Genomic DNA, 9,386 nt, shown 5'->3' on the forward strand with positions numbered 1-9,386 from the left:
TCCAGGGTGTACTTCCTTTGTGGGCTGTATGTAACTCTTGTCACTCCATAAACATTAAAAGTTGTTCATGAATTTAGAAAATACACATGCAACTGATTCCCTTAATACAGGACACCTAGCAGGTTTTGGGGGGGATGTTGGTTGTCTGCATGTAAGCATTTCTGATGAGGCCAAAGAAGTTTGGCATCTCATGTATTATCTTGTGGCCAATACACAGATACATCTCTTTAAAATTCAAACTTATTAAGATGCAAAAAAGAGATTCTACAACAGATTAAAGGCTCACAACTCAATTCTTTCCAGTCCATACAGTAGGGTCCTTTTGACTTTTTAAAAAAAATATTTTATATAACTGTAGGAGACAAAAAAGCACACACACACACACACACACACACACACACAAATGAAATAAAGCAAACATCCACAGACAAGTAAAGCATGGTAATGAATAACAGCAGATAAATGCAACAATATTAACAGCAAAAAAAACAACAAATTAAATTCTGACCATATGGAATCATATTGTTGAGTCTTTCCTTTAGGCTGATAAAAAGCCAGTTCAAAGACTGAAAGCTGAGACATTTCATCAAGCCAAATTTCAGCACTTGCTATACAAGTATCTCTCCAGGAATACACAGCCAACTCTTTAGCAACAATTCAGAGACTGTATGCCAAAAAGTCTTCACAAGTAGATGAAGCCCACATTTTCTTAAGTATATTAGCAAAATATAAAACGTGCACCAATGCAGTTCTTGCCTAATATCTACAGCCCTTTGCAGGTATAAAACCATCTGTATTTATGCTGTGTAACACAAGCTCCTGGAATCGGAGGGATTTTTTTTTTATTATTATCAAGAAACACCTGGCATAGTTTCTCAAAAGAGGAATTCTAATTCCAATGCTGGGCACATATGCTTGATGGATGGCTCAGGAGTCCCTCTATTTGTGCAGCCAAAAAGAATTACTTCTTTTGCATGATGAAGACAGACGTGAAAAACAGACTGAAGGCTCTTGCCAAGGATGTGAGGTGGGAATGCCAAACTGAAAGAACAGTGGATTAAAAAAAACAAAACCATTGCCTCCAGTATTTGTAGCTGAGTGAAGAGGTCATTTTGAGCCTGTAATCGCCTACTCTTTCAGTCTATATTTGTTTCTACTGGTAGCTCAAAAGTCCAACTTTTGGCGTGGAAAGTGGGATCTGGGATAAATAAATTGTGTCAAGGAGCACATTTTAAAGTTATTTAAAATGCACATTGATTTGGTCTACACAGTCCCCAGGGAAATCCTTCATATTTTTACTAAGGCCTTTATTAAGATAAGCATGCTGCATCTATAGAGGATTTCATATTTAATGTCTGTTTTCTCTTTAAAATTTAACATTTAATGAGCACGAGTTGGCTTATTAAATGCATTTATAGGAATATTCTCTTTTCATTTTGCTTTATTGTATTGTTTTCTACTGTATTATTGCTTTAGTTACACAATGGTTTTAAGGTTTGTAATTATCACATTTCCTTGACTTGTTTTTTAATTGGGTTGTTTGTTGGTTAAACTGTTGTGATTTGAAATCATGATCTATGTCTCCATTCTCTTTACCCCAGTGGGAGCTGGTGAAGGTCTTGATGCGAGAAATCTTGTACTTACATTTTTTAAAAATGTACTATATCTGATTTCATCTTTTGTGATTCTGCTTCTTCTGTTCCCTAGAAATTTCAAATTATGGCTTAGAATAACATTTAGTGCATTCAATGAAGCTGAGTGAAATCCACAAAAGCTTATGTGATGATAAATTTGTTTGTGGAGTCCGTGGTGATCTCTGAACTTGGTTGTTTGCTTGTAGACATTTTATCATCTGACTAAGTAACTCAGGGTGTGGTGGCAATGGCTAAGATGCTGTGCTTGTTCGATCAGAAAGGTCGGCAGTTCGACAGTTTGAATCCCTAGTGTCGCGTAATAGAGGGTGCTCCCGTTACTTGTCCCAGCTTCTACCCACCTAGCAGTTTGAAAGCATGTAAAAAATGCAAGTAGAAAAATAGGGACCACTTTGGTGGGAAGGTAACAGCGTTCTGTGCGCCTTTGGCATTTAGTCATGGCGGCCACATGACCATGGAGACATCTTCGGGCAGTGCTGGCTCTTCGGCTTTGTAATGGAGATGACCAGCGCCCCCTAGAGCTGGAAATGACTAGTACATATATGAGAGGGCAACATTTACCTTTAAGTAACATCATCAGCATGACTGAGGGTGGGGTTTGTTCCCTATTTATGCACAGTAGCTTGCCCTGTGTGTTTTGGTGGGGATATAATTTTCTTCTTGATAGTTCCTTATTAGGATATTGTTTTCTGCTGGATTGTTTGTCTGGTACTAATCCCTGTTTAGAGAGCATCAAGGACTCCACAGTTGAACACTGAGCTATATATATTCTCTTCTATTGAAATTTATTTGTCTTTAATATGTAATATAACTCTTGGTCATTCTTAATGCAGCAGATTACCAAATTCTCTCCTCTAGAAGTGGGCATTTCTAATTACACAAATATGACAAGAAAGAAGAGAAGTTATAGATTTTTACTTTAAGGAGCAGACACATGACAGATGTTTGATCTCCTTCTAGTCCAACTTTTCATGGGTTTAATCTGGCAGGCAGAGGAGACAAATTAGAGTCAGTCTTCCAGACATAAATATGCTGCTCAAAAGGAGAAAGAGAAAGAGGGAAAGAGAAAACATTTAAAGATGCTATGAGGTGTCAGCGAGGGAAATGTGCTCTTAAATACAAGAGAGGCCCAAAATTGGCCCAAAATTATTTTCCTGACATCATGGTTTGCTTTCCTTTGCCTCTGTTTCTGTTTCTTTAAATGTTGAGACAAAGCTAAAAACAAACCCACAGAAAATTCAAAAGAATAGTAATATGCAGATGGACACACTTTTTTGGTCAATGCCAAATAACATTTTTCCTGTTTTATTTTTCCCCATCATTTCAGCACTTATTCACCGGTTTCTTGACAGCAAGTTTCTTTGTTCTGCCAAAGTCTTTAAAGAGATTTTCTTTATGTTACATGAAATATGTCCTTAATCTTAGTTTTTAACACCAGCCTATCTGAGGAGGTAGTGTTTCCTAAAACCATTGCAGAGAATATTAAATGTACGAGATAATGTTACAGATGTCAACGAGATTGAAACTGAATTCTGGAAGAATCAGGACAGGAATTCACAACAACAAGATATGCTACCAGCTTGAGTAACTTCAAAATGGGTTGGATCAATTGATGGAAATTCTGTGGACTAATGGCTGTTAACCTTGATGGCAGTGAAACTATCTCTGAAGGCCGTCTTCTGGGAGACTAGTGGACTTCCTTGAATAGTTGGTTAGCTACCATGACAATAGACTGCTGGACTAGATGTGACAGAGGTCTGATAAAATAGGGCATTGCTTGTGTTCTTAAAAATAGTCCTTTAAATTTAAAAACAAAAATTTCCTTAATGTGACTCAAGTGTTTTGAAACTGATGCAGAAGCACTGTAGTTCTCAGCAGAAGGTAGAGATACATTAAAGTAGCCAGGATTGGATATAGGCAACATATTCAAAATGTTATTTGAAACTGATGTTATTTGAAACAGAAGAAAAAATATCTGCTGTGAACTCTGCATAGGCATCGAGAAGGGAATCTGGCCAGGAGTGAGCTTCAATTTTTTTTTTAGCAAGGGGCTCTCTGTCCTAATGACTGGCTGGGTGGTCATGTGACTGGGTGGGTGTGGCCAACTCAATGTCACTTCTTTGTCCTAATTACCTAAAAAAAGAGACATACCAAAAAGTTTGTTTATTGTTTTGTGCATGTAATGCTTAAATAAAAGACTGGGTGAAACCAGTTTTAATAGCAGTGACTGAGAGAGGGATCTTGGAGTCTTAGTGGAGTTTCTGGTGAGTTATATCATTCTTATTATTTGGGAGTTAATCCCCTCGGAGGATTAGTAGCTCTGTTATTTTCTCAATGGCTCTACCTCTCAAGTGCTGAGTGGATTGTTTATCTAGCTTGCAACACTTTTACGAGGTGTGAAATGCTCTTGGCTGAATGCCCAGAAGTTCAATTGAGCCTTTTAAGACTTTCTCTTGCTGCTTGTCTTTCTGAGGTTATTGGGAGCTCTCCGAGCCCCGCAGAGTCTTAGCTAGAGGCTCTCCTGAGCCCCCAGCAGGCAACCCCTGCATCCGGCCAATAAATGCTCATTCTGTCACCCCAACTCCACCTCATACAAAGGGATTACAGGCTTGTAAAAAGGAAAAAAAAAACCTGAAACTGATATGAGGCTTAGGGAGAACGGTGGTCATTAGAAAAAGGCTACGAGGATATGAGTCAAATGAACGATAGATGATAGATTTGGCTGAGAGACTGGTTCTTCTTGGCTGTGCTTTAAGAGATTGGTCTTATTTATTTATTTAGCTTATGGCATATCACACATGGCCTAGCTATACATATTAACATTTCACCAAGATTAATAAAAGTATAATAAAATATAAATGTTAAAAAGATCTTTGTTCAAGTACCAATATCTATGCCATCTAACCATTGAAGCTCAGCATCATTTATATGAAAAAACAAAGATCAGATAAGGCTGAGATTGGCCTTTCTTGAAGAAATCTCAAGTCACTCAATATAAGCATGACTAGAACTGAGCCATAATAATCCATTTAATTTTAGGAGACTGCCAGATATCATTACCCTTCCACTTAAAGTTTGAAACTCTGACCACTGTTTCTTGGATTCAGTGGTCAGAGCTGCCTGATGGAACTTTAGCCAATAGGATGTCTTCACTTGCAAATAGGGATTGTGACTGTAATGGGGGAAGCAATCCATGGTTGTATTAACTGAGTGGTCTTGGAGGAAGACAGTGTCCTGACAGACCAGAGGTGGTATTCAGCAGGTTCTGACCAGTTCTGGAGAATCGGTAGTGGAAATGTTGAGTAGTTCAGAGAACTGGCAAATATCACCTTGGATTGGCCCCACCCCCATCTATTCTCTGCCTCCCGAGTCCCAGCTGATTGGCTGGGTCTTCTTTGGTTGCCCTGCACAGGAGAAAGGAGCTGGAAAGCAGGTTTGTGGGGTGGGGAGGGAATGGGATTTTGCAGTATCCTTCCCCTGCCATGCCCACCAAGCCACACCCAGCAAGCCACGCCCACAGAATCGATAGTAAATTTTTTTTGAATCCCACCACTGTGACAGACTCTTTCTTCTCCTCCAGCATCAAAATGAAACCATGCTATGAAAGGGCCAAATACAGAAACAGCATGCCAGACAGACAAAGAAAGGTTTATTGTATTTCTCTGAATAGTTTTTAAAGGCTACTCTACTTGCATTCTTTTTATTGAAAATTCATAACATTTCTTTTAAAGAAAAAATACACATGAGTTCCCTCTTTTCTCAGATAACGATCAGGCAAGGGACATCTTAAGAGGGGCAGCAGAAAGCAACTACAGTAGTTACTCTTGTGTAAGTGTATGTATTTTTTCAATTGCAAATCCAATTATGGTAACTATTTTGTGAATGGAGGAGACTCTTCTGTGGCCATTGCTTTGGAAGATATCTTGCAAAGAATTTTAGAATTCCAAATAGATTTTCTGGTCTAATATGACTGGCATTAGGAGAGAAAAGTGGCAGGTAGAACTCTGTTTCCATGCTGAATTTTGACCTGATTTCAACCCTTCCTTGTTCCCTTTTCAGCTCTTCTAAAAGAACAACTCACAAATATCTCTTGCCAGGCAAGACAATACTATGCATTCAGTGAAAAGCAGGTAGACTGTGAGCAGATCAGAATTTGCAAACCATTCTTAATCTTAACCAACAATTTAATGCATCTTAAGGACCAACTCCTAAGATACTTGTGCCTGTTTTAACAAGAAAAAAGAAGAAGAAATCTAAAATAACATTTAATGCAACATCTGGGTACTCAAGCAACTGGTGATTAACCTCAGCTGAGAACAAGGGCAAAGTGAATAATAGCTGGGAGACAAGCTTTGGAAAGAGAAGTGAATTGCTTTCATGCGGGTTACTTCAGGAGTATATGAAAATACTCCAAATCTTTCTGTTGCATAGCTGCATTCAACCCATTTCACTAATCCTTTACTAAATGGCTAATGGTCTTCTGAGTCACCTTCAGATCAGAAATCTATCCCCCCACTCTGTGTGTGTGTGTGTGTGTGTGTGTGTGTGAGAGAGAGAGAGAGAGAGAGAGAGAGAGAGAGAGAGAGAGAGAGAGAGAGAGAGAGAGAGAACATGTATTTCTTGCTCTCAAAATTAGAAAACTCGTCTCTGATCTGAACTCTGCAGGATAAAACAGCATCTCTGTTTTTCCACTGCATAGTTGACTCATAGTCTCTCTTTTTTACTCTGTAGTGTCACATATTCACCCTGAATCTATAAATTGGGGGCTGAAACAGATGGCCAAAATTTCAGATGAAAGCAGCTTTCTTTGGTAGAGAGTGTCTACTAAAGAAAAGTCAGGAACTTGTCTACTGGCAACACAGATCCCGAGGAATATTACGGAATCAAATGATGTGAAAGAAGCCACGCTAAACATCCCACCAATGGATTCGTATCAGCGTACTGTATATAATTTACTATTAAATGTCGTATATCATTTAGTGGCAACCCATTTGGTGCAGTGGTTAAAGGCACAGGGACAGAATCCAGGAGACTGTGAGTTTTAGTCCTGCCTTAGACATGAAAACCTTCTGGGTCGGTCATTCTCATTCAGCACTAGGAAGAAGTTAAGGGTAACCCTATTCTGGAAGAAAAAAAGTGCCCAAGAAAACGGCAGGAACTTATCGGTGTCATTGCCAGGAATAAAATTACACTCAAAGGCATCTCTACTGAGAGTTAGTTTGTTGCACTGTGGTGTTTAAAGTGCTGGACTAGGAGCCAGAAAACATGAGTTCTAGTCCTAAATTTGCATAAAGCCATCTGGCTAATTTGGGAGCTTCTTGCAGCCCTGGAAAAAAGACAACAATGGCAAACTACTTCAAAAATGATGTCAAGAAACCTGCAGGGACTTCTCCAGGTATTCATGATGACCAAGACTGAATTGAACAGTGTCCCCTTCTTATCTGCCTGTCTGCCTGTGTGCCTGCCTGCCCTCCTTCTCTCTTATCTATCTATCTATCTATCTATCTATCTATCTATCTATCTATCTATCTATCTATCTATCTATCTATCTATCGATGTATCTATCGATCTATCTATCGATCTATCTATCTATCTATCTATCTATCTATCTATCTATCTATCTATCTATCTATCTATCAATGTATCTATCTATCTATCTTTAGTCTATCTATCTATCTATCTATCTATCTATCTATCTATCTATCTATCTATCTATCTATCAATGTATCTATCTATCGATGTATCTATCGATGTATCTATCTATCGATGTATCTATCGATGTATCTATCTATCTATCTATCTATCTATCTATCTATCATCTACAGTATCTATCTATTGATGTATCTATCTATCGATGTATCGATGTATCGATGTATCTATCTATCTATCTATCTGTCTATCTATCTATCTATCTATCTATCTATCTATCTATCTATCTATCTTTAGTCTATCTATCTATCTATCTATCTATCTATCTATCTATCTATCTATCTATCTATCTATCTATCTATCTATCTATCTATCTATCTATCTATCTATCGATCTATCTATCTATCTATCTATCTATCTATCTATCTATCTATCTATCTATCAATGTATCTATCTATCTATCTTTAGTCTATCTATCTATCTATCTATCTATCTATCTATCTATCTATCTATCTATCTATCTATCAATGTATCTATCTATCGATGTATCTATCGATGTATCTATCTATCGATGTATCTATCGATGTATCTATCGATGTATCTATCTATCTATCTATCTATCTATCTATCTATCTATCTATCATCTACAGTATCTATCTATTGATGTATCTATCTATCGATGTATCGATGTATCTATCTATCTATCTATCTATCTATCTATCTATCTATCTATCTATCTATCTATCTATCTATCTATCTATCTATCTATCTATCTATCTATCTATCTATCATCTATCATCCATCTATCTATCTATCTATCTATCTATCTATCTATCTATCTATCTATCTATCTATCTATCTATCTATCTATCTATCTATCTATCTATCTATCTATCTATCTATCTATCTATCTATCATCTATCTATCTATCTATCTATCTATCTATCTATCTATCTATCTATCTATCTATCTTTAGTCCATCTATCTCTGTCTCTCCCTCTTCTTACCTTCATCATCTCATATCTATTTCTCTATACTATTGGGTATAATTCTGGCTCATATAAATCAAAATAGAAATGTAATAAGGTGTAAAGTTGGAGTAAAAGTAAGAAAAAGAAAAGTATACTGGAATTGTTGCTTAAGCTAGAAAGGTATACAATTATTTATATTGAATTTATGTTCTACTAACAAAGAAATAAAGCAGAGCTGTATGCTCCATCCCATAAGTGGGTAGACTAGGTTGCCCTGATAAAAAATACAATTATTTACAGTATGAAGGAAGTAGGAGCAGTGGTGGGATTCAATTTGTTTTACTACTGGTTCTGTAGACGTGGCTTGGTAGGAGTGGCAGGGGAAGGATACTGCAAAATCTCCAGTCAGAGGCGGTATTTGCCGGTTCTGAGGAGTACTCAACATTTCCGCTACTGGTTCTCCAGAACTGGTCAGAACCTGCTCAATACCACCTCTGTAGGAGGCAAGAACAGACAGGGATGCCAATCTCTGCAGAGTGAAGTTAAGCAGTAGAATTTATTTTCCTTGGTTAGGAAAACCATTTCAATTGTCAGGGGCATATAGATTTTTAAATCACTACCCAGTTTGCTAGTTAAGGTACCTGAGGACCATTTTGTAAATACTGGGGTTACATAAGACATATCCTGCATTTGTTCACATTTACATTCTGGATTAAATATAAAGCTCCATCTGTCTTGGCTTGCAGCATATCAGCTTGAAGATCTTCTTAGCTAAACTCTAAATGCCACAGCTGGGCAAGCATGCTGGTAGCTGGGCAGCTGAGCTGGCAGTAGAAGAAATTGTTTATTGCCACTTATTGAGGCCATGTCTTTTTTCCAGATTAGCACAGAAAAGCCACTGATCCTAAATGACCATGTGAAAGATGGTTGAAAAATGAAATTCTGCTCAGAACCTCCCAAAGTTAGCAATTAGCCCAGATTTTGGAGCTGGAATAAGTTTTATGAATATGGGCCAAATCAGAGGATGCAGACCTCATTAATTTGTATCCTGCTTAATTTCCAGATCTGTTCCAGATGATTCTCTCAGAATTAGATAGTCAAATGAATTTTGTGA

At 37.6% G+C, this 9,386-nt stretch overlaps 1 pseudogene; it reads left to right on the forward strand.

Annotated features, from left to right (window-relative positions):
- The first annotated feature begins 922 nt into the window (after positions 1 to 922).
- LOC148130047 (uncharacterized) lies at positions 923 to 8,277 on the forward strand (annotated as a pseudogene).
- Positions 8,278 to 9,386: the final 1,109 nt, after the last annotated feature.

The sequence above is a fragment of the Notechis scutatus genome, chromosome 7, assembly GCF_049901735.1.
Source record: "Notechis scutatus isolate UNSWTSFEM ecotype Mainland chromosome 7, rNotScu1.2, whole genome shotgun sequence".
NCBI lineage: Eukaryota > Metazoa > Chordata > Lepidosauria > Squamata > Elapidae > Notechis > Notechis scutatus.